This window comes from Zingiber officinale, chromosome 6B (assembly GCF_018446385.1).
Source record: "Zingiber officinale cultivar Zhangliang chromosome 6B, Zo_v1.1, whole genome shotgun sequence".
In the NCBI taxonomy this organism is placed as follows: Eukaryota; Viridiplantae; Streptophyta; class Magnoliopsida; order Zingiberales; family Zingiberaceae; genus Zingiber; species Zingiber officinale.
The window spans coordinates 123,234,000-123,261,987 of record NC_055996.1 but is presented as its reverse complement, the minus strand read 5'-3'; positions in this window follow the sequence as shown (position 1 = coordinate 123,261,987).

Here is a 27,988-nt window from a genome sequence, read left to right as displayed (position 1 = left end):
TTGTTTTTTTCTTTTCCTTGTGATTTGATTGTTCTCTTTGGTTAACCTAAAGTTATTTTAGGAAATTAAATATTAGGTTTTGTCTAGTCGGTGGTGGTTGCTCCCATATCCAAGAAGGCCATGTGCCTCGCCACGTCAGTACTGGGAACCTTTTATGGAAATTAATATTTAATGGAATTAATAACTTAAGGAGACTTGGGTCGAACGTGTTAAGTTCCGCAGGAGATCCAAGTCAAAACCTAAAAGAACAAATAGATTAAGTTTTGGATCAAACGTGTTAAGTTCCGCAGGCGATCCAAAATTTAATTTAAAAGAATACATGGTAGCTAGGAAAAGGTTCAGACCTTTGTACAAAATTTTTGTACAGTGGAACCTATAGGTTTTCCGAGTAGCAACCAACAATTGGTATCAGAGCTTGGGTTTTGCCTCTGTGTATTTGGTATTTAGTTTAATTATGCACATGTCATACATAATTTAGGCAGGATAATAGTAGGATGTGCTAACTTTTTGGATGCAGGATCCAACTATTATGGCTTTTAGTTAATTATGTGTGTGATTGGACCCTTGGACATGTCAAGGGCAATTTATATGTGTGTGCATGATTGTATTAAAATACAGCAGGAGCTGTATTTAGTTTTATTAGGATTTTATTTTTGATCTAGATACATGTACATTCCTTTTATGGAATATAGGATCAAAAATGTAAAATTCTATTTATGTCGTGGATCGAATCTTGCAAAGCGTGGAACCTTCTAAGGACCAGAGGCGCAGCGGAACTAGGAGCAAGATGGATATGACAGTTAGACCCGGTGGCGGTGGCCAAATATGGCAGCAGCTTCGGATGACAACACACGGAAGACAATTAAAGATAAAAGTCATAATAGTTGAAAATTAGATTTTCTATTTATTGCTTTTATATTGTGCTGTGTGTGCATGTTAGTTTACAAGTTTGGTAGGCTAGCATAGTTAAAATTCCTCATTTATAAATAACTAAGTGGGAGAGGGATTTTTAAATAAATTCCATGGTCTCCATTACTGGTTTGTAAGTGATGCAAACAAGCTTGCGCGTTGGCTCTGAGTGCCTTCCTCCATAACGGATGAGCTTGTTTGTGGATCACTAGGACAGACTTCCATTTTTGGATGACTATAGGAAATTAATTAAGAGCGTGTGATCTTCCCCAACGGAAGGGGTATAATCTTATTAATGGACTTAGTGTCAAGTAATGGTATACACTTAGACACATCTAATAGTATCCTCCCCAACGGAGTCACTATTATTATTTGTGTGACCAAATAATACCAACTATTAATTTTATTTGTCAAAAAGTTAGGTTGACAAGATAATAAAATTAATGGGATAAAACCCTCCTTTTACAAATGTTGAATTTGTATACGTCCACACTAACGTGGCATACAAAATTCACGGTGTTTTAAGGTGTTGGTTAATTTAAAATAGTATTGTTTGAGAAATCAATATTATTCTAAATTTAGAGTTCTGACCAAAAGTTATTTGTGATTCTTAGGATGTCTTTCAACCCACTGTCCATCATACTTCAACAAAATAGACTTACTGGACCTAACTACATAGATTGGAAAAGAAACCTGGACATTGTTCTTCATCAAAGCTATAAATTTATCTTGTTGAGCATTGCCCGATGCACCTCTTGGTGAATCTACCAAGAGGAGATTGAATATCATAGGAAATGGGTAAAAGCGGATGAGATGGCGCGGTGTTACATTTGGCTTCAATGTCAAATGTATTGCAACATCGACATCAAGATTTACCAACCTATGATATCATGAACAATCTCAAGGAACTCTTTGGTCATCGGGATAGGGCTTCAGGAAGCCATGAGAAAGATAATGATAGCCACCATGCAAGAGGGTACTCATGAGGGATCATATCCTAAAGATGATGGCTTATCACGAAATACAGATCCTTGGAGGAGAAATTGATGGGGAAACCTAGATCGATATGATCCTCCAAACGCTACCTAGAAGTTTTGAGCGATTCCGCTGAACTATAATATGAATAAAAGGATTTATTCATTAGGGAACTCTTGACAGAACTTCAAGCAGCAGAGGTTATTTCATCACAATGCTCAAATTCACTATGCTAAAATGGTTCTACTTCTAAACCGAAAGGAAAGAAGAAGAAACAAGTTGCATCAAAGAAAGTGAATAAATCTCAGTACAGGATTTAAAAGTTGGAATGAAGAAGCCGAAGGGCAAGTGCTTCATCTATAAGCAGTCAGGACATTGGGACTGTCCTCGTAAGAACCAAAACAAAGGTATATCTCATGCTCTAGTTGTTGAAACATGTTTAGCGGTGTTATCTACCAACACCTGGTGTGTAGATACGGGAGCCATTGATCATGTCTGCAATTCCTTGCAGGGGTTCCAGGAAACCCGACTATCTGAAGGGAGATTACAGTCTACATGGGCAATGCTACTAAGGTGGCGGTTATTGCGATGGGAGACGTCTACTTGTCTTTTAGTAGAAATAGAAATTTGGTTTTAAGAAATTGTCTTTATGTACCCAGTTTAGAAAGAATTTAATTTTAGTTTCTAAACTGGATATTCAGTTTCTTTCAATGACGATGTAGTTATTAAAAGAAATAAAGTGATTATCTGTTCTGGTGCATTAGTTGGCAATTTGTATATTTTAAATCAATTTCTTCCCCAAAGCAAAACATGGAAATTTATAACTCATCTTCTAATTCTAATAAGAGAAAAGAACCTTGGAAATGAACCAAGCATATCTTTGGCATCTAAGACTTGGTCGTATTAATTTAAGTAGGATTCGGAGGCTTATAGCCGATGGACTTTGAGTTCATTAGAGTTGGAAAATTTTCCAACTTGTGAATCTTCTTAGAAGGTAAAATGACCAAGAGGTCGTTCAAGGCCAAGGGGTATAGAGCCAAAGAAGTGTTAGAGTTGGTTCACTCGATTTGTGTGGTATATCTGTCCAGGTAAGAGGAGGTTTTGAATATTTTGTCTCTTTCATGGGCGATTATTCAAGATATGGATACATTTACCTAATGTGAAGCCCGAATGCTTTGACAAGTTCAAAGAATACAAGGGCTGATGTGGAGAAGCGATTAGGTAAAAGTATCAAGACACTATGATCCGATCGTGGTGGCGAATACCTCTTAGGAGAGTTTAGGAATTACTTATCGGTGGGATTCAATCCCAATTGTCTGCACTGGAACACCCCAACGAATGGTGTAGCGAGCGAAGGAATAGGACTCTTATGGAGATGGTTAGATCGATGATGAGTTATTGAGAATTACAAATTCGTTTGGGGATATGCTCTGGAAAGAGTGATATCTTTGAACTTAGTACCTTCTAAATCAGTTCTTTACTCCCATAGAATTGTGGAATGGCGAAAACCCGTCTAAGACATATTCGGTTTGGAGTAGTCCAGCACATGTGCTGAAACCAGATGCTGATAAGTTAGAATCTCGTACAGAAGTTCGCGTGTTTGTAGGATATCCCAAAGGAACGAAAGGTGGTTTATTTTATAGTCCTAAAGACCAGAAGGTCATTGTTAGCACCAATGCCCAGTTTTTAGAAGAAGACTATATAATGGATCACAAGCCCAGTAGTAAAGTCATTTTAGAAGAACTTAGAGAGGACATGTCTACTTCAGTACCAACAGTACAAGATGAAGTACCACAAGAGACTGCAACACGTGTCACACATGATACACAACCACAGACAGTGCCTCGTCGTAGTGGGAGGGTTGTGAGGCAGCCTGAAAGATTCATGTTTTTGGGAGAGTCTTCGGACTTAATCCCGGGTAAACATGAACCTGATCCCCGGTCATATGACGAAGCACTCCAAGATATAGATGCAGCATCTTGGCAAAAGGCAATGAATTCTGAAATAGAGTCCATGTACTCTAATAAGGTTTGGGAGCTTGTAGAACCACCTGATGGTGTAAAAGCCGTTGGATGCAAGTGGATCTACAAAAGGAAAAGAGGGACAGACGGGAAGGTAGAAACCTTCAAAGCTAGGCTTGTTGCGAAAGGGTACACTCAGAAAGAGGGAATCGATTATGAGGAAACCTTTTCACCGGTAGCCATGCTTAAGTCTATCCGGATACTCTTATCCATTGCTGCTCATATGGATTATGAGATTTGGCAAATGGATGTCAAGACAGCTTTCCTTAATGGAAGTCTTGAAGAGAACATCCATATGAAGCAACCAGAAGGGTTCATTGAAAAAGGCAAAGAGCATCTAGTGTGCAAGCTCAATCGGTCCATTTATGGACTGAAGCAAGCTTCAAGGTCTTGGAACATCCGGTTTAATGAAGTAATCCAGTCATATGGATTTATTCAAAGTCCGGATGAGTCTTGTGTATATAAGAAGTGTAACGGAAACGTGGTGGTATTTCTTGTACTATACGTAGATGATATTTTGTTAATTGGCAACAATGTTAAGGTATTATCAGACGTAAGGGTATGGTTGTCCAAACAATTTGATATGAAGGACTTAGGAGAATGTGCACACATTCTTGGGATCAAAGTTATAAGGGATCGTAAGAAAAGAATGTTGTGTCTATCTCAAGCTTCATATATAGATACAATCCTTGCTCGTTTTAGTATGCAGGATTCCAAGAAAGGTTTCTTACCTTTTAGACATGGAGTAGCTCTATCTAAAGAGATGTCTCCAAAGACGTCGAAAGAGATAGAGGACATGAAAGCAGTTCCTTATGCTTCGGCTGTAGGAAGCCTAATGTATGCAATGCTATACGAGACACGATATTTTCTTGGTGGGCATGGTCGTGAGATATCGAGTAACCTGACAAGGACATTGGACTGCGGTAAAGCATATATTAAAGTACCTGAGAAGGACTAGAGATTATATGCTAGTTTACCAAGCAGACGATCTGCTCCCTGTGGGTTATACGGATTCAGATTTCCAATCAGATAGGGATAACAGTAAGTCTACATCAGGCTATGTGTTTACTTTAGGAGGTGGAGCCATTTCATGGAGGAGTGTTAAGCAGAAATGCGTTTCGGACTCAGTCATGGAAGCTGAGTATGTAGCAGCCTCTGAGACAGCTAAAGAAGCAGTATGGCTCAGGAACTTTCTAATGGATTTAGATGTGATTCCTGGTTTGCCCAAAATCATCACAATTTATTGTGATAAAAGTAGTGCAGTTGCAAACTCGAAGGAACCACGAGCTCATAAGGCAAGTAAACATATAGAGCGCAAGTACCACCTGATACGAGATATCGTGAAGCGAGGAGAAGTTGTCATCGCCAAGATTGCATCAGCGGATAACCTGGCAGATCCTTTCACTAAGGCCCTTCCGGCGAAAGCTTTCGATCGGCATGTGGAGGGAATGGGAATCAGATGTATGGTAGAAGATATGGCAGCTTAGTCATTAGTATAAGTGGGAGATTGTTGGAGTGTATACTGAAAGCCTAAGCTTTGTAAACATTCATTATGAATAAAGAATCACATTTGGTCTAATTGTCTACATTTGTTTGTAGTTGTTCATTTAATTTATATTGTAGATAACATAGTATGTGGTGTCACATACAGAAGATGATGTTATCAGTACCTTATAAATTATAAACAGTAGCTCACGACTAAAATGGAAAGGAACAAACCATTAGAAGGTCGTAGTGTAATTAGGTATTAGTTTATCTTGACTATACAATTACACTAGTACACTCAGAGTGTATTGAGTAGGACCATTAGAGGTCGTTTCTTTTATACTGACTTTATAAAGGAACAAAGACCTCAGTTATTATGGAAGTGTGTGCTCTTAATCCTAATATAATAACAAGCACATATGTTTGATATTTATTTCTTTAATTTATCAATGGGTGAGATTTAGTTCGATGAATCAATAAACTCGATAAGTTGGGAAATGATATCACTTATAGTGTGTGTTGTTGATTATAGAAGGAAACTGTGTCCTAGAGATACTAGGTTGATAATGTCCTCAAGAGGAGCTCATAAGGATTGTCATGTTAAACCCTGCAGGTGGACTTAGTCCGACATGATAATAAAGTTGAGTGGTACTACTCTTGGACTTAGATATTAATTAAATGAGTTGTCAGTAACTCACTTAATTAGTGGACATTCGATATCTTAAACACAGGGAGACTAACACACTCATAATAAGAAGGAGCCCAAAAATGTAATTTGGGATTGGTGCGGTAGTTCAATGATAGTTCTCTAGTGGAATGAATTATCATTGATAAAATTAAGTTGTGTGTTCGGGGCGAACACGGGATGCTTAATTTTATCGGGAGGCCAAAACCAATTCCTCCTCTCGGTCCCTATCGTAGCTTCTTATTTATAGAGTTCTATACCCACCTTCTATACCCACCCAATAGGGGCCGGCCAAGCTAGCTTGGGATCAAGCTAGGGCCGGCCTAGGTATGAGATTGCCCTAGCTTGAACCCAAGCTAGTAGGGCCGGCCAAAATAAATTAAAAAAGAAATTTAATTTTAATTTTTATTATTATGTGGAAGATATAATTTAAAGAGAATTAAAATTAAAATATCTCTCTTGTAGAAGATCTACAAAAGATTAAAGAAAGAGATTATATCTCTTTCCTTATTTGTAGATTGGAGAGATGTTTTATTTTCTCTTTAAAAATTATTCACATGTTGATAAAATTAAAATTATAGAAATTTCCTTTTATCAACCATGAAGAGATTTTAAAGAGAAATTTTATTTTTTAAAATTTCCGGAAACAAATTAGGAAGTTTTAATTGTTGATTAAAACTTGTCCAATTTGTTCTCCAATGATGTGGCCGGCCATTGAAGTTTGATTTGGAAAATTTATTTTATTTTTCTAAATTAAATCATGTCAAGGAAATTGAGGAAATTTTATTGTAATTAAATTTCCTAATTTGCCTAGGCCAAGGAATATAAAAGAAGGGGTGAGGGTGCCTTCAAGAGACACAACATCTATTATTCCTCTCCCTCTCTTGTTCCTTGGTGTGGCCGGCCATCCTCTCCCTCTCTTCCTCTTGTGGTGGCCGAACCTCTCTCCCTTCCTTGGAGCTCTTGTGGTGGCCGGATACTACTTGGAGAAGAAGAAGAAGAAGGAGAGAAAGCTAGTATCTCTTGGAGCTTGGTTAGTATTTTGGTTTTTCTCCTTGGTGAAGCTTTTCTTTTGTGGCCGAACCTTGCTTGGAGGAGAAGAAGGTGGTTGGTGGTTTCTCATCTCGGTAGATCGTTGCCCACACAACGTCCGAGGTTAGAAGAGGAATACGGTAGAAGATCAAGAGGTTTTTCTACAAGGTATAACTAGTAATTTCTATTTCCGCATCATGCTAGTTATTTATGGAAATAATACCAAATACAAGAGGCTTACGTTCTAGAATTTCGAATATGTTTTTTCGAAGTTGTGTTCTTTTGTTTTTTTCTTTTCCTTGTGATTTGATTGTTCTCTTTGGTTAACCTAAAGTTATTTTAGGAAATTAAATATTAGGTTTTGTCTAGTCGATGGTGGTTGCTCCCATATCCAAGAAGGTCATGTGCCTCGCCACGTCAGTACTGGGAACCTTTTATGGAAATTAATATTTAATGGAATTAATAACTTAAGGAGACTTGGGTCGAACGTGTTAAGTTCCGCAGGCGATCCAAAATTTAATTTAAAAGAACACATGGTAGCTAGGAAAAGGTTCAGACCTTTGTACAAAAATTTTGTACAGTGGAACCTATAGGTTTTCCGAGTAGCAACCAACAAACCCCTCCAACACTGCTCGATTCAAGTTGGATAAAAGACTTTCTTCTGATAAGAAAAGTGTAATCTGTGTTGACTTGGCTTTTGGGAACATAACAAGTTGTGGAGACTATTTTTATTTCTGCATGAAGTGAGTTTGATTTCTTTATCATGACTCTAATTATCTAGTAAGTTTAATAATATTCAAGCATGTTATTGATTCTCAGTTTATTATTAAAATAATATTGTTTTATTTTTTCTTGATTATAAATTTTTGTATTTGATTGATTGGGGAAAAATTATACAAGATTTTTAAAAAGTGTATTTTTGATCATTTTAAAATTGAAGATATAATATCCTCTCATCCATCTCTAAATGTATTTATATATAAAGATGATGATATTTATGTTCTCCGTTTGCAAATCCATCACGAACAAGCAAATTTGTAATGCAAAATGAACCAGGAACCATCTTATGTGCTTTAAAATGTCTAATTCATTTAAGGCTTCATAGAATTTTAGAAAAAATTATTTCTTTTTTTTGTGAAGTGGTGTGTATTATGTCAATTTTATAATTTCTTTATAAAATGTATGATTTTACATTTTGATACCACAAGAAAACATAACAAACTTTAATTAAAATATCCATGGGAAATAGAAACTAGGAGTGCCAATGAATAACATATATAACGTATTAATCTATTTATGAGTTTTTTAAGAAAAAAATTAGGTTATTTCGGTTAAAAATTGAATTAATCGATATTATATTGGTTATGTTATTTCGAGTTTTTTTTTTTAAATTTTGGTCGGTTCGGTTGGTTCGGAAAAAAATTGGTTTGTTTGGTTTTCGATCTATTTGGTTTGGTCAGTTCGGTTTTGACTGAATGTTCAGCCCTAGCCTCGAGCATTGTTCACCCAAGGCTGACTTGTGTTTCAACTCCTGTGAAACACGTTAGTCTAAATACATAAAGATATCCTACAAAACAAAGTTAGCATAACAAATAGTATGAAAATAAACTATTGACATTCTCCGAACTGTCCGATTATGACTTTCGAATTTCTCGAAAATCCTAGGTCGAACCGACGTCTACTATTCCTTTAACAAGGAACGCGTCCTCACATACTCCTTTTATGAGAGTTTACTTTTTGTCAAACCTGTCCTCTAGATCATTTAGGTTTTTGCTTAGCATCCGAGACTTCAGGGCTTTCACATAGTGTTCTTAACCCTAGGATTTCCTATCTAGTATCTGCGACCCCAGGACTTTCACCTAATGTCCTTGATCCTAGGATTTTGCTCGACGTCCTCGACCTGCCAAGATTTTGTCCAGTTCCATGGATAAGGATTTCATTGCCTAATCCCAACTAGGACTTTCCACCTGCTTAGTGTCCACTAGTACTTCTTTGCCCAGCTTTAACTTGGACTTTCACCTTGACTAAGATCACTTAGAACTTTTCTACACGCTCAGTTAAACTTGTTAGATCACAACACAGTTTAACTTTGAACCTTTGTCAAATATCAAAATACAAGTTTAATTAGCTAGTGCTTCCAGCACCAGCAGTTCCCTCAATGACTTGTTTTACCATGAACTAGACTAATATAAAATGCATATTTTGTATAGATCTGATCTTATTCTAATAAGGGAAACAACAACAAGCTTGGATGGGCTCCCCTACATGACATTTACATGCTTACACATTCGAAGTTGAAGGATGGGGATAAAATGACAGTGAGTGGAAAAAGAATGAATAGCTCGTTTGTTTATTTTTTAGATGAGCTATCAAAGTTTTGCTTTGGCATCTTGCCAAATGCTTATTGGACATCTTTCTTTTGCACACAGGAACCTACAACATTGATAGTTCTTTAGATGATGAATGAAGAACATTAAATTTGGTTGCCCCATGAACTAAGAAGTTGACAAAAGTCTGTACAAGCTACTGTTGCCCTCATGAATCAAGAAGTTGAGAAAAGTTTGTTGTCTGGATTCTTAGGTTCTACCATCTACTACTACTTTTTTCATTGACATATTTTACTATACGCATAACTCACAATATGATAGAGCATTAGTCCCTACTGTTATCCTTACAACTTCTTATTGCAATGACATTCTAAATCACTAGGTGATTTTACCATTTTGTGGATGGATTTTTTTCTTAAGTCTATGCTCAACTTGGGATAACCATATTTGATATGTTTACCAATTAACTTTTATAATTTTGTATAGGAATAATTAAAGTATTTTTTTACCATTACTACTATAATTTCTATATTTATTCAATCCAGTAGTGTTTAGTATTGCAAGAAAGTAAATTTGTGTGTTAAATCCATAAATTAAACTATCATTGAATCATTTACGGTAAACATTATTAGTTCTTGTTTTTATAGGTTTAAGCGTCCAAGAAAATTAAAGATACAATTAGGTTGAGTAGCTTATGAATTGTAAAAAGATGTTGTATAAACATTATGTGTACATATAATTTTGTAAACTATAATATTGTAAATGATGTTGTGTAAAAGATGTGGTGTATTGTAAAAATAATATTGTGAATAGATGTTGTATATGTATTGTAAAAGATAACAGTTAAAGATGTTGATGTGCTTACTAATTAATTTTGTAAAAGATGTTATGTATTGTAAATAGATGTTGTATACAATTTGTACAAAAAATTGATTTTTTAACTATTGAAAAAAAGATAAAGATAACGGTTATAAACTATTGTAAAAAAAATTCACAGATAATAATTTTTAATTATTATCAAAATATTTTCTAATCAAGATGTTTTATTATTGTCAAAAGCATCCAAGGACAACGATTTTTAAACGTTGTGAAACTGTTGTCTTTAGTATTAAAAGATAACAATTTAAAACTATTAGAGAATTGTTGCCTATGACGATCAAAGACAATGGTTTTATAATTGTTGTATAATTGTTGTCGTTTTAGTGTACTTTTAACAACAATGTCAATTATAATAGTTTTTAAAGACAAAGACAATAGATAATCCGTTGTCTTTAAGCATTTTTGTTATAGTGGACAGTAAACATACTGAGTGATCGATGTTAAGAAGGTTGGTACACTTTACATAGTCGCTCTCTGAGCGATCAATGTTAATAAAGTTGTTATACTTTACTTAGCCACTATCCTAGTGGCATATAGTCGCTCTCCAAAAGACATCAATGTCTTACTATTTATTCAGATTAAATCATTATATCAATATGAACATCTCTAATCCCTTATAATGACAATTATATCGAGAGCATGTTCAGTATCTCCAATCAATACAATTAATCACAATCACATTTTAAGTACTCAAAAAAATATATAACTAGTGGACCAATGAATAAATGTCAAAGATGTAAATCAATATTAATCTTCATTTTTAGCTAGAACCTATTCATTTTAATCAGCCGCTTTCCTAATTATGCTTCATAAACCGAATCATCCATAGTCATATGATACATGTTAAAGTAATAGTCACTAATTAGAAGTTCAAATAAACAGTTAAATAGTCACTTAGGGCAAATATTGAGATTAACTTATAATCTCAATGTTTCATATAGTAAAGAGATAGGGATTCATTCTTCTACTATTATTATTGTCGCTATAGCACATGTATTAATCACATGGTATGATGTTTTTCTCTTTATCCAAAAAAGTACATGTTTTTCTTAAAATTTAACATTGTACAAATTTTGATCTAAATATACTCAATGTCTAATCCTGAATTCAATATATATGAATTTAAATTTGACCTCCAACAGGTTCAATAATGGTAAGTTCATTTACTTTGATCATTATTAATACATAAATGATCTCATCTTGACATAATTATCAAGACAACCTTAACTTATGATTGTGTCTCTATTCACAGCTACATAAATTGTTCCATAAGTAATGATATTATTGTTGGAGATCGTGGTCCGGCTAAAAGGAGAGTTGAATAGTCGATCACCCCAAATTCCTTACTTCTTACAAGGTGTTAGTGCATAGCAGAAAAAATAAAAGCAATATGAAAAGAATGCAACTCTAATACATTAGTTTAACATGGTTTGGAAATAAAGTTCTTACTCCATGACGTGTCCTTGAGGTGAACGATCTCTCAATCCGTCGGTGGATTAGTTCTCGATAACCTCTGGCTAATGTACTCCTCAGTGGCGTGAAAACCTCCCACAAGGTACTCTTTTTCTTTACAAGATGAAGAATAAGATTAGAAAGAAGAGTGTAGGCTTGGAAGCTTGACAGCAATAACTTAGGAGTATTCAACAAGAATCAGTAACATCTTTCATGCCTTAAGTTTCCTTTAAATAGAGTGGAAAGAGTTGATCTCGAGTCAACTCATTTTGTCACGTCCCAAAGGAGTCCCTGCTAGAGGAAAATCCAACAGCATCTCCCCTGTAATGGTGATAATCTGGAACATGAATACATCAACACACAAAATACCTCAACCCACACGGCTGGAATACACACAACCACGCAGTTATATAAGTTAAACAGCCCACATGGTTGTACTATAAAAACAACCACACAGTTATATATAAAACAACCCACTTGGTTGTACTAAAAACACAACGGAAAAAAAAAACGGAAAGACCATACAACCAAAAACAATACAATGCGTGTCGGCACGGCTTAAACACAAATACAACATCAAAATCAAAGAAAATAGCCACATGGCTAAACACCAATACAATGCTAAACTATTAAAAAATATATAAAAGAAAGCAATAGTGAAGTAAAACCGTCTTATGATGTGACGAGGGACCGGCAGATAGAATACCTCTAAGCAACTGCTTAATCATCCACCTGTAATAGGAATAATGCAATGAGGGTGAGTTCAACAACTCAACGAGTATCAATCTGACATGCATAGGAAGAAATAGCTACCAGTGATAATCATGGAGTAGAGCCTCCTGACTAATAACAGGAAAAGTAAAACTGGACAAAGGGAGAAGAACTGTACTCACCAGGGCCTCCTATCCTGATATAAGGGTCGTCAGACCAAATACATAATGTAACCTGTATGCATGTCAAACATATGCATCCACAAAAATGCAACATCCAAAGTGCAGCAATCACAAACAATAAATGCAATCCATACATATGATGCAAAAATGGCATGGTCACCCCTGACGCCAGTTAGTCATCTTATACGCGATGGTGAGACCGAGTAGGTAAGGCTATGATAGCTGTGCACTTTGTCATTACTACTCTTGAGTGACCGAGTGGACAGGATGCTATCGGAGTATACCTATCATCCTACCTCAAACAGAGTGGGGGAGCTCAATGCTCTCATCTCCCTGAGTCAGACCCGAGGAGTGATCCCTGCCCGCTACCACGCTACAGTCAACATTACCCATGAGCGAACCAGTGAAGCCTGACAGAGCAAACTGCACATACTCTGCCTGGTGTACCACTGACCCATGAGTGGTTGTGTGTGCATATCATGTAATTGGTGATGTGCTCAACAATAATGGAGTCGACAATCGCTCAGCATACAATCATGCAAGATGGCGCATGACACTAAGCATGTAAATCCTGACAGTATACACCTCCATATAATATGTACCAAAAAGAAAACAAATCCATACAATGATCTAAGTATCATAAATCTAGGTACACAAATCAGGTAAGTCAATTAACTAGTCCGGTACACAGTAAGGCAATGTATGCCACTACTTCTAGGAACAAAAGTACACATGACAACAATCAAGAGGATATACGCATGAATGCATAATAGGCAACAAATAAAGCATGCTACAGGTAACATGTAGTGACATACCAAACAGATATAAACATAACCATTATTACTAGTTATAACCTACTAAACATCTCAGAATGACAATATCTAAAGAGATAAGTCAAAGGCATCCGCCTTTATACGTAGATCGTGTTCTGAGCTATCTCCACGTCGAGACACTCGTCTCGAATAAAAGTCCTGTAAATCACATGATATACAGTTTAGCTAATCACATATGTAATAACTAGCTAAACTCCAAAACTCAAACTAATTAGGGGAAACCCTAATCGAAATGATTAACCTCAATTATCTCCTTTATAGATCAAATAAGGTTCAACCCAATGTCAACCCTAGTTTAATCCATCTAATTGATTAAATCGATTTAGGCCATCCATTAATCAATTTACATCTCTATTATCAACAGATTATCAAATTCCATATCTAATACACATCAAATAAATCCATATCTCCTCCACAATATTAGATTTATACATAAATCATCTCTAACTCAAAATCAAACCTCCACATCTAATAATCAATTCTATAATCAATTAACCAATCACCATCATCACCTAATTAACCAAACTCATATCACTAACTATTACACAATCCAAATGTTTAAACAAAACATAGATCAATGCCAACCACTCACCACTAATCATGATATCAACTTAATGATTCTATTAACAATTATGTACTCCTCAATGACAATCCATCCACATGATAATCACACTCAAACCGAAATTCACTCAAGCAACAGATCACAAATAAATAGAATTAGGACACCCTAACCATTTCACAACTAAAAATCCAATCTAATTCATATACGAAATTACCTTCTCAACTTACCTAAATCCGATTCACCGCTTGACGAAGAAATCCGATCGCCACAGCAATAGGAGTAAACCCCCCCCCCCTCCCCCTCAGATCCATTAAGAGAATGGTGTCACAGCGATGATCAGAGCTAGGTGTAGGTGCTGCCCTCCAAATCAAACAACCCTAAATCAGCACAGATCATAGACCAACAAAGCTTAGGTTAAGGAATTCGTTACCCATTGCTTCCTCTTCTTCTCTAGTGGTTGATCGCTGCTCCAGCAACAACTCATGGCGATCGGTGACTCTCACTCAAATGGTGGTTGATGTGGTGCCACGCCGAGGCAAAGACGAGAGGCAACAGATCCACACCAGCGATGAGACATAGCGGGGGAGAGGTCGGCGGTGATGTAGAGCTTGCAGCCTCTAGCTAGTGGCCCAAAAGGACAATCAACAACGAGGACGCAACTGCCAAAATAGCAAGAGGAAGAAGGGGCGACAGTGGCTCTACACCGTCGATGGCTGGATCAAGTGTCGCCGGTGCGTTTAGGTGGTGGTGTCAACAGTCGGGCGGTCATTGGGCGATCGGGGCTCACGAAAGTGAACGACCATGGCTGCAATAAGAAACTAGGCATGGGTCGGAAGGGAAAATGGCAACTGACTGGTGGTGGCTCCGGTGAAGGGCGGGACAGAGCTGTGCCGGCGACGAAGAGGGACCGGGTGGAGGGGAAGCAAAGTCGCGGTGGAGAAGAAGGGCGAGGGTCAGCGGTGGTTCGACCTCACGAGGGGGTGAGGGCGTTGGGTGAGGGACGGTGGTGGCTCGGTGTCACGCGAGAGAGGGGAGGAGACGACGCGAGATTAGGGCAGAGGAGGTGGCGTCGGTTGGGGAAGGCGAAGAGGTCGGGGATAGATGGCGGCGACGCGAGCTTGACGAAGAGGAAGAACCGGTGTCATGAGAGGGGAGGAGGAGAGGGCTCGGGGGATTAAAAGAGAAGGGTTAATAAACTTAGTTTTATTTTAATTAAACCCTAAGTTGGTTTTTCAATCAACTTCCATGTTTGGAGTATTCCAATCAGGCTTCCACTTAGCCTAAAATTTCATCCCCTTAAACTCGTCATACGAGCTCCGAAAATTTTTAGAAAATTTCTAAAAATTCCAATAAGATTATTCGTCTATCAAATCTTATTATTTAATTATTATTTGGGTATCGTATTTTACACATTTTCTGCGCACCAGTCAACTGGAAACATAATTAGTTGTCTGATCTTACCGTTGGACATAGTCAACAGTACTCCACAGAATTTGGGTTTCTGCCAATGACTCTCTACCAGTCGACTAACTTTCAGAACCATTGGGCACAAATCCATTCTATGCCCTCACAACCTTCTATCAGTTGACTGGCCAGTCGACTGATATCATATAACACTCAACTCTCATCCTCTCCAAAGTTGCCCTTGAAGTCCTCTTACTCAGTCTTTGTCTCTCAAATGCACTTGAGCTCGCGGCTCCTCTCTATACCATCCTTCACGTTGCCTTGAAGTATGCTTCCCTCAGCTCCACTCCATTGCTCATCATCCGACAGTCCCTCAGATGCACCATCCTTCACCGATCTCAAGGACCCGAGCCATAAGATGAATCTTTACTAAACTTGGCCGCATCAAATTTCTCATATGTAGTTCACTAAGTCTTGTAAGACTTAAACACACATATCAAACGTATATGAATCCTAACTTAAACTCTTTGACACACATATCAAACATATATGAATTCTAACTTAAACTCTTTGGTATACATATCAAAATTATGATCCTACCCGATTAAATTTAGGTCAATTGCACCCACAATCTTCTTCTTTGTTATGTATGGTAATATGTTTAAGTTAGGCATAAATAATACTTGAAAATAAAAATATAAATATAAATATGAAACATAAATCCAAGCTCCCCCTTAATATATGCTCTATCAATTTAATTTTCAAGTTCTTACACAAATATGGAGAAATACAAGTTTCTAATCTTAAACCTTATTGTTCCTCCTCTTTATCACCATCAAAAAGATTACACATAACAGTCATGCATACTATGGTATCAATTTGACTTAAAATGATATAAAGTCAAGTCAGAATCTTGAAAATCAGCCATTAGTCGACTGACATCAGATGTAATTGACTAGAACACTTCAGAAATGTAATTTTTTATTTTTGAAGCCAATTTTAGAAATGTACAAAAAAATTTCAAAAAATTCAGAAAATCATGAAGTTTTGACAACATATTTCTTTTAAGCTCTTGTAATAAGGAAAAATATATTTAACATGAAAATTCATTGTATTTTTCAAGTTTTGATAAAAATTTAAAAATATGAAAAACATTTAATATTTTATCAACTTTTAACACATGTTTTGAATTCTTATGTTTTAAAAATCTACACCACACTTTGTAAAACATAGAATTATTTTCAAAATATTTAAAATATTCAATTATAATCTATGGGCAAGATATCCATTAATTAAACATTTATTTTCTCCATAGTTAGTGAATGATCACTATATTTAATACATTTCATAATTCATCAAAATGTCATAACCATGAGTGAATTAAATGTATCATCCTATCATCTCACGTCCATGTCTAGAATTATAAAGTAAGTTATGCTTATAGTTTGTTGTGAGATGTAATGAAGGTAATTTCTACTTAGCCCTTCATGAATTTCTATCCAAGGCTAAGTATTCCTCTTTAGGTCTCAAATCAACCATTTATAAAGGATTTGAATTAAGTCTTCTATGGTTGACTATCCAAAAATCCTTTAATCCTTGAGGATTGACTTTAGCACTCAATAAAAATTCTTTCTAATTAGATTAACCAAATATTCCTTATGGATCCACTTTCTATCTACCTTTCTTGTTTTTAACTGCCCTTAGTAATTAAACAATGGTAGAACTTTTCATTATTTGATTCCTTGTATTCTAACTCCTTTTTGTTAAAACTTGCTCATTGACTCCCTATGATCATGTTTAAGGTATTGGAGTCAATTGTAAATTTTTCAAGGGTCTTTCTAAAGTATTCTACCTTTTCCCTTAGTTCCTTATTTTCTTCTTTTAAACATGAAGCATTTATGAAGGTGAGCCTTGACACAATGATAAAGTTGTTGTCATGTGACCAAAAGGTCACGCGTTCGAATAATGGAAACAACCTCTTACAAAAAATAGGGTAAGACTGCGTACAATGGATCCTTCTTCAGGACCCCGCATGGCGGGAGCTTCTGCCCTTAAACATGAAGCATTTATACTAGAAGAAGCATGCATACTAGATGAGTCATTAACCTTAGAAGACATGTATTCTAACTTTTCCTCTAGAAAGCTAGCATCATTTTTCAAAGATTTATTTTCTTTTTAGCTTTAAACAAATCGCTATTTAAGCTTGTAATGAATTCAACTAGAGCTTGGGTGGGAAGTTTAAATAACTTACTTATCGAGAAGTCTGAATTGGAAGATTGTCCTCCCCTTCACATGAGCTTCTCTCTTCTTCACTTAAGCTCCTTTCTTCTTTATTTTCGGATGACGTGGAGGGAATGTCATCAGTTCCCATTAGAGAAAAACGGGATATATGATGTTTTTCTTCTTCTTTCGATGATGATGGATCATCTCATTTTGCTTTTAAGTTTTGGACCTTCTTCCCCTTTTCTTTTATCTTATTCTTTTCTTTATTCTTCTTTTCTTCCTTTTTCTTCAAGAGAGGAGATTGATCCCTCATGTGTCCTTCTTCTTGGCAATTGTAATATATTATCCTCCTTGTCCTATTCTTGCTTCTTGAACTTTTCCTAGCATGTGATTTTTTAAATCTAAAATTCTTAAATACTTTTCTCGTCCTCACCATCTATGTCTCTTGATCACTATCCATTGAAGCACTTGACTCATCGGAATCGCTAGATAGTGGAGATGGTAACTTCTTCTTCTTTCCCTTCTCCTTGTTAGCCACAAGTGCTACTCCCTTTAATCTATGAGCTTCTCCATCTAACCCTTTAATGTAAGTTTCGTGAAGCTCTATAGTTGAGAAGAATTCATCTATGGTACATTCTAGATCTTTTGAAATGTAGAACGAATCTACTATTGACATCTATGTGGTAGTTCTGGGAAAATATTGATGGCTTTCATCATCATATCTCGATTTAAAAGTGTCTCACCTACACTTGTTAGTCTGTTTAGAATTTCCTTAATTCTAGAATGTAATATTGATAACTTTTCCCTTTTCTCAATCTTGATGTTGTTGAGTTGAGATCAGTGAAGGTCCTTTCTTGTCAATTTTACTTCCGATGTCCCTTCATGAAGCTCAATTACTTTTTCCCACAAGTTTTTGACATTTGAGTAATCTCCAATTCTATTGACTTCTTGTTGAGGAAGCACATTTAGGAGATGATGCTTTGCTTTTGAGTTTGCTAAGTGTTATTCCTTTTGCTTCTTGGTCAATCTTGATTTTTTATTATCATATTGTTTTCATTCCTAAGCATTTCAAAATCATTTTCCATGATTAGCATTATATCAAAATCGGTTTCAAAGAATACCTCTATTATCTTCTTTCACCAAGAGAAATCTCCTTCGAATTGTGATGATAATGCTCTTTTTGGCGATTAGTCCGGTGAAGGGCAACATTGCTCTGATACCACTTGTTAGAAATCGTGGTCCGACTAGAAGGGGGTTGAATAGTCAATCACCCCAAATTCATTCCTTCCTACAAGGTTTTACTGTGTAGCAAAAATAATAAAAGTAATATGAAAAGAATGCAAACTCTAATACCTTTGTTTAACGTGGTTCGGAGATAAAATTCCTACTCCACAATGTGTTGTTGAGGTGGACGATCTCTCAATCTAGAAGTAGATTAGTCCCTGACAATCTCCGTCTAATGTACTCCTCAGTGGAGTAAAAACTGTTGGTGCGGTTAGCACTAACGGTCTAACTCAGGTTTTGATGAATGACAAATCAGGTTAAGTTAGGTTTGTTGTTGTCTGACACTTTTATCAAGTGTGCAGGAAAAGTCCAGCTAGGTCGACGGGCTGACCGGATAGCTGGCGAGAAGTCCAAGCGGGTCGACGGGCTGACCGGACGCTTGGCGAGAAGTCCAGCTAGGTCGACGGGCTGACCGGATAGCTGGCCGAAGTCCAGGGTCGACGGGGTGGCCGGACGCTTGGCGAGAAGTCGACGCGGTCGTGGTGGCCGGACGTCTGGCGGTAAGTGAGGTAAGTCCGGAGGAGTGTGCGAGGGCGTTCGGGTAGGGAACATTAGGCGTCGATCCGGCTTAAATCCATTTGGATATCTAAGTCGAGATCGTGACTAGATTCCGGTCTCGGAAAGACGGAATCTAAGTCATACTTTGCTCATCTATAAAGCTGTGCTAACACTTTGCTGCAGGTACATTTGCCTCGGACTAACCTTTTCTTGCGGGAGAAGGACTTCTGGAGAAGAGGTCCGGGCCGGAGATCGGGCGCCGGAAGGATCAGGCGCCGGGCAAATTTCATCCAGTAGAGTCGTCGCCACGTGGAGCATCATGGTTTGTGCAGCTCGTCACATTCCGGCGGAAGGGATCCAGCGCCGGACGACATATAAAAAAGCCCAGGCGGGGCTTGAATAAATCATCAGCGAGAACTTTTATTCTTGGTCCTGTTGCTCTACGTTCTCGCGACGCTAACAAAGCTCCAACAAAGTGCTTCTTCGTTTTCTTAATTTCCTTGTCGGTATTACTTTGTTTCATTAGCATTTCTGTATTCATTTTGTAATTATATTAATTGCTAGTGATTGCAACGAAAGTGGTCAAGGACCACGGGCATTCGAGTAGGAGTCGTCACGAGCTCCGAACGAAAAACAACTGTGTCTACTTTACTTTTCCATTGCGCTTATACTCGATATTTTGAATCGATATTCACCCCCTCTATCGAATCAACGGTCTTACATGTATGCCGAAGAGATATTGGAACTGACCTGTCAACCAATAAAGGATCTGATTCAACTTTTCGATTCCCGATACATAGAGTGAGATTATGTTATACTTTTCGTACTCATCAAGGTCATGAATCTGTAGGATTTTCGATTGATATTTATGTTCCAGGATAAGATGTCTCAACAAGAAGGCTTCAGCACAGTTCGTCCTCCCTATTCAACGGGGATGACTTTTCGTCTTGGAAGAGAAGAATGGAGGTCTACATGAAGACAGACTACGACCGATGGATGAGCGTCACAAAGGCTTATAAAATTCCAGTAGACAACTCCGGAAAATAATAGACCCCGAAGAATGGACAAATGATTTAAAGAAAAAGGCGTCAATTGAAAACAAAGCCATCAACACTCTACTGCGGACTAACACGAAAAAGGCGGGCAAGATTGGACGCATGAAAGCTAAGGAGCTCGGGATAAAGCGATCGTGCGAAGGAACAAGCGGCGAAGGTAACAAAGAGATTTATTGTTAAATAAAATTTTAATATAAAAATGCGGGAAGGAGAAACGGCAAGTCGACTTCACGCGAGGTCAAAGATATCCTCAACGGTCTCCATGCGATAGGACACCAAATGGAGAACCGAGACTTAATAAGGTACGCGTTAAATGCTTTTCCGCGAAATAATTTGTGGGCATCAATTGTAGATGCCTACAAAATTTCAAAAATTTATCTAAATTAAAATTGGATGAACTCTTTCGTGAATTAGAACTTCATGAGCAAACTAACGCCGGGTCGAGAAAGGTGTAGCTTTATTCGAGGTTCCTCTAAAGAAAAGAAGAACAAACCGAATCTGAAGAAGATTCCGATCAAGACTCTGAAGACGAAGAACACAGGAAAACATTAAGAAATGTTCACCGGAAAAAAAACTTCCTTTGGAAGATCAGTTCGCCAACCGACTCAAGAAATGTCACATGTTTTGGATGTAACAAAAAGGGGCACTACAAGAGCGAATGCCCAAGATTGAAACTTGACAAACCAAAGTCAACAAGAAGAAAGCCCTCAAAGCAACATGGGACGATTCCTCCTCGGGACGAATCGGAGGAGAAAGGCAAAGCACGAAAGTCACCTCAGCGATGGCTCATGGTGAAGCGGAAGGCAGAATCGGAGGAATCGGAAGGCGGGTCCGAACGAATCGAGCCACGAGTCCGCACTTGTTTCTCGAAGGTTCCGAAGAGTATACCTAAACTTAAATCATAAATTCTTTAGAATTATCTCGTGTTTAAATAAAAAATTAGTTAAATTGGAAAATGAAAATAAATCGCTTCTTGAGGAAAATCAAAACCTGAAGGAACAATTAAAAAATTCGAATCCAACTCAAGACCGAACACTTGAGGAGGAGAATTTATCATTAAAAAGTAAAATTAATAAGTTAAAAGAATTGTTGGAAAAATTCACAACAAGATCTAAAAATTTAGATTTAATTCTAAATAACCAAAAGACATGCTATAATAAAACCAGACTTGGATATAAGTCAAAATCAAACAAAACCTTTAAATCATTGTTAACCCAACACAAAGCAACTAAACAAGCTTGGGTCCCGAAAGCGTGCTTAACCACGCAAGTAGGACTTAATCAATTCTACATACCTAAAGATAAAATACATTATATAAACTTGAATAAATCAGATCAAAAACTAAAAAATAAATTTAACTTAAAATCAAAATTCAAAACTCAACAAAATTTAGACTATCACCAAGTTGATTATAACTATAAAAAGAATCGACACAAACCCAAAATCTAAATGGCCAATAATTCAGGGCTCGAATATATGGCACCTCCAAAACTAACATACCCGGAAGGGTAACTCAAACAAACCTACCTGACAGGGTAATTAGTTAAAAGGCCAGGTTAACTTGACTCATGGTCTGGTGAAGTTTTTGGATGATAGTACGTTAGGGAAGCTTGGGCATCGCATGTCTAGAAATATATGGCTTCGATCCGGTGCGTTTGGCCAAGTGGAACTGACCGAAGCTACCCTTAAACGAATCCTAACCAGTTAGACCAAGATTTAGTACTAAGTTCCGTGGATAGGACTATTCGGAAAACTTCGAAAGGTTGGTTACTTCTAATGATGTCCCTATGACTCACCAAGCTTAGAAGTTTATCCGAAGAATGCCTATTTGTGGAAACCAAAACTAAATCTGAATCTAACACAAGTTAAACCAAAGTCTATAATCAAAAATCCAATTTCATCTCACAAAATCATAGGATTCCCTGATTGATAATATAATTTGAGATGAAAAAAATTAATTTAATTTAATTTTAAACTTAAAATTAATTTCAAAATTTTAAACTTAAAATTAATTTCAAAATTTTAATTTTAAACTTAAAAATTATTTTCAAAAATTTAATTTTAAACATTTCAAAATTTTAAACTTAAAAATTAATTTCAAAATTTTAATTTTAAACTTAAAAATTTATTTCAAAATTTAATTTTAAACTTAAAATTAATTTCAAAATTTTAAACTTAAAATTAATTTCAAAATTTTAATTTTAAACTTAAAATTTATTTCAAAATTTAATTTTAAACTTAAAAATTAATTTCAAAATTTTAACTTAAAATTAATTTCAAAATTTTAATTTTAAACTTAAATTTATTTCAAAATTTAATTTTAAACTTAAAATTAATTTCAAAATTTTAAACATAAAATTAATTTCAAAATTTTAAACTTAAAATTTATTTCAAAATTTTAAACTTAAAATTAATTTCAAAATTTTAAACTTAAAATTTATTTCAAAAAAAATTTAATTTTAAACTTAAAATTAATTTCAAAATTTTAAACTTAAAATTATTTTCAAAATTTTAAACTTAAAATTTCAAAATTTTAAACTTAAAATTATTTTCAAAATTTTAAACTTAAAATTAATTTCAAAATTTTAAACTTAAAATTAATTTCAAAAAATTTTAAACTTAAAATTATTTTCAAAATTTTAAACTTAAAATTATTTTCAAAATTTAAACTTAAAATTATTTTCAAAATTTTAAACTTAAAATTAATTTCAAAATTTTAAACTTAAAATTAATTTCAAAATTTTAATTTAAAACTTAAAAATTTATTTAAAATTTAATTTTAAACTTAAAATTAATTTCAAAATTTTAAACTTAAAATTAATTTCAAAATTTTAAACTTAAAATTAATTTCAAAATTTTAAACTTAAAATTTAATTTTAAACTTAAAATTAATTTCAATTTTAAACTTAAAATTAATTTCAAAATTTTAAACTTAAAATTTCAAAATTTTAAACTTAAAATTATTTTCAAAATTTTAAACTTAAAATTATTTTCAAAATTTTAAACTTAAATTTAATTTTAAACTTAAAATTAATTTCAAAATTTTAAACTTAAAAATTAATTTCAAATATTTTAAACATAAAAATTAATTACAAAAATTTTAAACTTAAAAATTATTTTCAAAATTTTAAACTTAAAAATTATTTTCAAAATTTTAAACTTAAAAATTAATTTCAAAAATTTTAAACTTAAAAATTAATTTCAAAAATTTTAATTTTAAACTTAAAAATTTATTTCAAAAATTTAATTTTAAACTTAAAAATTAATTTCAAAAATTTTAATTTTAAACTTAAAAATTTATTTCAAAAATTTTAATTTTAAACTTAAAAATTAATTTCAAAAATTTAATTTTAAACTTAAAAATTTATTTCAAAAATTTAATTTTAAACTTAAAAATTAATTTCAAAAATTTTAATTTTAAACTTAAAAATTAATTTCAAAAATTTTAATTTTAAACTTAAAAATTTATTTCAAAATTTTAATTTTAAACTTAAAAATTAATTTCAAAAATTTTAATGTTAAACTTAAAAATTTATTTCAAAAATCTAATTTTAAACTGAAAAATTAATTTCAAAATTTTAATTTTAAACTGAAAAATTTAGTTCAAAAATCTAATTTTAAATTAAATTTGAAAATTTTAATTTTAAACTTAAAAATTATTTTCAAAATCTTAAAAAAAGGGTCAAAAACCAGGGGCGGGCGCCCCTGGTATTCTCGTCGGGGGCGCCCGGAAGGGGTCCCGGGCGCCCCGCCCTAGCGACCCCGGGCGCCCAGAAAGAGTCCGGGCGCCCGGAGTGCCCTATAAATAAGGGGCAGCAGGCGCCCCCAACCTCTGCCCCACTCATTCTCACTTTTGCCAAGGTTCACTTTGAACCTCAGTGCGAAAGTACTCTAAATTAAATTTTCGTGCGGTGAAGACGCTGTTGCGATTCAACCGAGGTCGTCAAATCTATATTTTTTTTTCGATGGCTCCTCGGTAAAATATTCTTCCCCTCTCTAAAATATTTTTTTGTTGTCTTCTAAATTTTTTTTCTTTATATACAGTAAGAAACGAACAAATACTAGTGCTGGACCCTCCAATGCTAGTACAGACCCTAGGTTTCCCACAGACGAACTTAGGATTAAATTTGAGTCCACCATCTATAAGGCCATTAGGACTACCTGCGTAGATAGAGCGTTCTTCCTAAGGTCATGTCCCTCTGCCTTAGAGGTTATAGGCCACTACAATTTAAGGAACCTTGTAGAATGTACCAGTCCAATAAACATAAGTCTATGTGCCGAATTTTGCAATAACTTAGTAAAAGTAGATGACTTCACCTATACCACTAGGGCAGCAGGCACTGATATCGTATTTTCCCCTACGACTATCAGAGAGTTTCTAGAGTTGCGTCCTTCTACTTGCCCCTTTTTGTGCTATCCTCCGAGGGATCTACCGTTCGACGATCCCTACTCACATATTACTCTCGATACGATGTATTCGTATTTTTTTTGGGGAGAGAGATCCCACTGTGACACAGTTTAGGTCAGTAGAACTTAGAGTCCAGGACTACGCTCTTTATAGAGTTGTAGTTCTTTGTATTTTACCACTGACCACTCGGGACATCGCTGTGATGCGCCCATTCCATTCATTCCTACTTTATGCCCTGATTCATAGGTTGGAGATTGACATTAGCCTACATATCTTCTCCACCATCACTTACTCAGCCGGATTCGTGATTGACATCGAGTCCATATGCCATTTGGTCACATTCTCTATGTCCTCACTGCACATTGATGTCACTAGAGGAGACGTTGCCCATATGACCGAGTTCGATGTTATATCCTCTCGGAACTTCTCCTTAGCCGACATCCAGGTAGATAGAGATGACGGGACTATGACTTGGCGGAGGGGGGCACAGCACGACGCACATATGGGCGAGTTCATGCTCGCACTATTTCCGGAGGAAGCCGCACCGCTCCACCACCACCCTCGGCTCGAGCACCACGACCGCTCCCGCACTCTAGCCGCCGTATGACCGGACTAGAGAGCCATGGCGAGTCTCCAGGAGAACTCCGATTTTCATCGGGACATACGGCGAGAGGTCTTGCGAGCTGACGGGAGACCCGCCACACTGAGCTGATGACGCTTCTTCGATCCTTGGGATCTGGACCACCCTCTTCATCATCTCAGTAGCTTTAGTGATGACCTACTTCTGTAGCTACACTATTTGTAAAATATTTTTGAATTTATCTTGTGACATTTCAAACTTACATTGAATATGCTCGTGCTCAATAGACTAGGATCCTTCATAAATACTTTCAAAACTGATTTTATCAACTTATAGGCTAAACTTGTTTGTTTTCAAAAATTTCCATTTTTAAACTTTCAAAAACAATTTTGGCCTTAGACTAGTCTTACATCCTTAGAAAGCATGTACTCATAGGTTTAGTTCTTGAGCATCTCACCAACACCTTAGGTTTACCTTGCTTGTGGTTGATAAACATAGAAAGGGGGTGAGATGCATAGGCCATCTGTCTGGACTTAAGATGCTTATTTCAGTGCATCAGTATAAGTCTGGACGTTAAATACAATTCAAATATTAATCAGGTTAAAGTTCATCAGTCGAGTCAAACACTGACTGATTATAATTAACTTAATCTGACTAACCAAGTGAAAGCTACTATTTTCTAATAGTTAGTTAGTACCTAATTGGTTAGACAGCTGGTTGAAGTTAAATATCAAATTCAGGGGGAGAAATAAAACTACTTTAGTTTTCCAAATTGAATTTTAAACTTAATTTTGAAAATCAAAGTTTAAAAATAATTTGTTTAAAATTGTGAAAATTTTAAACTCACAAACTTTTTATCCTTTTTACCTATTCTTTGAAAACTGAACTTTTCAAGTATCTTAAACCATGGTTTTGAATCTAATACTTTTTTTGAAAAATTTGATTTTGAAAAGCAAACTTTACAAAAACATTTCAAAAGTTTTTTTCTTACGTTTATCAAAACTCCTTTGAAAACTAAAAGTAAAGATTTAAACTTAATTTTACTTTGAAAATTGTCCTGAGTCTACTTATTAAAAATTTGACTTTACTTAATTTTGACAATTTAATTTGAAGGATAAAATTTTACAAAATTTAGTTTACAAACTAAGCTTCTCAAAGTTATTTTCCTTGTTTTGAAAATTGAATCTTATACACTTAGTGTTGAAAAATAAAATTCAATTAGTTTTGAAAAATAGACTTTTCAAACTTAGTTTTGGAATTTTGGTTTTGAAAACTTATGTTTAAGTAGCATTTCAAAGTTGAAACTTGTTTTGAAAAAAAAATTTTAGACCTTATACACTTATGTTTGAAAATTAACCTATCTAAACTTAGCATCTTTTCTAAAAGCTAAAAGCTAATGCTTTAAACAAATTTTCAAAACTTTATACCCCCCAAGTCAATTTGATCTTCTCTTGGATTTAAAAACTCAGTTATTGTTCAAGGTATTACTGTTTTCAGTATTTCTCGCTATGATTGTTTACCCTTATTTTTTGATGAATGTCAAAGGGGGAGGGTTAGGTTGGTTAAGTTAGGGCAACTAAATGCAAACTTAAAAAAACTAACTTAAACCTTAAAAACCTCAAAAATCATGCTTGATTTTTGCATACTTTTTATCACTAACTTAACCAGGTTGTCATTCCATCAAAAGGGAGATTGTTGGTGCGGTTAGCACTAACGGTCTAACTCGAGTTTTGATGAATGACAAATCGAGTTAAGTTAGGTTTGTTGTTGTCGACACTTTTATCAAGTGTCGGGAAAAGTCCACTAGGTCGGGGTGGCCGGATAGTGGCGAAGTCAAGCGGTCGACAGGTGGCCGGACGCTTGGCGAGAAGTCCAGCTAGGTCGACGGGTGACCGGATAGTGGCGAGAAGTCAAGCGTCGACGGTGGCCGAGCTGGCGAGAAGTCCAGACGGGTCACGGCTGGCCGGACGTCTGGCGGGTAAGTGAGGTAAGTCAGGGGAGTGATTGCGAGGGCGCGTTCCCGGGTAGGGAACATTAGCGTCGATCCGCCTTAGATCCATTTCGGATATCTAAGTCGAGATCGTGACTAGATTCCGGTCTCGGAAAGACGGAATCTAAGTCATACTTTGCTCATCTATAAAACTGTGCTAACACTCTCTCTTTGCTGCAGGGTACATTTGCCTCGGACTAACCTTTTCTTACAGGAGAAGGACTTTCCGGAGAAGAGGGGTCCGGGCGCCCGGAAGGCAAATTTCATCCAGTCGAGTCGTCGCATCATGTTTTGTGCTGCTACGTCACATTCCAGGCGCCCGGAAGGGATCCAGGCGCCCGGGACAGCATATAAAAGAAGCCCCACGCAGGAGCTTCAGAAAAAATCATCAACTGAGAACTTTTCGACTGCTGGTCCTGCTGCTCTACGTTCCTGCGATGCTAACAAAGCTCCGACAAAGTGCTTCTTCGTTTTTCTTAATTTCCTTGTCGGT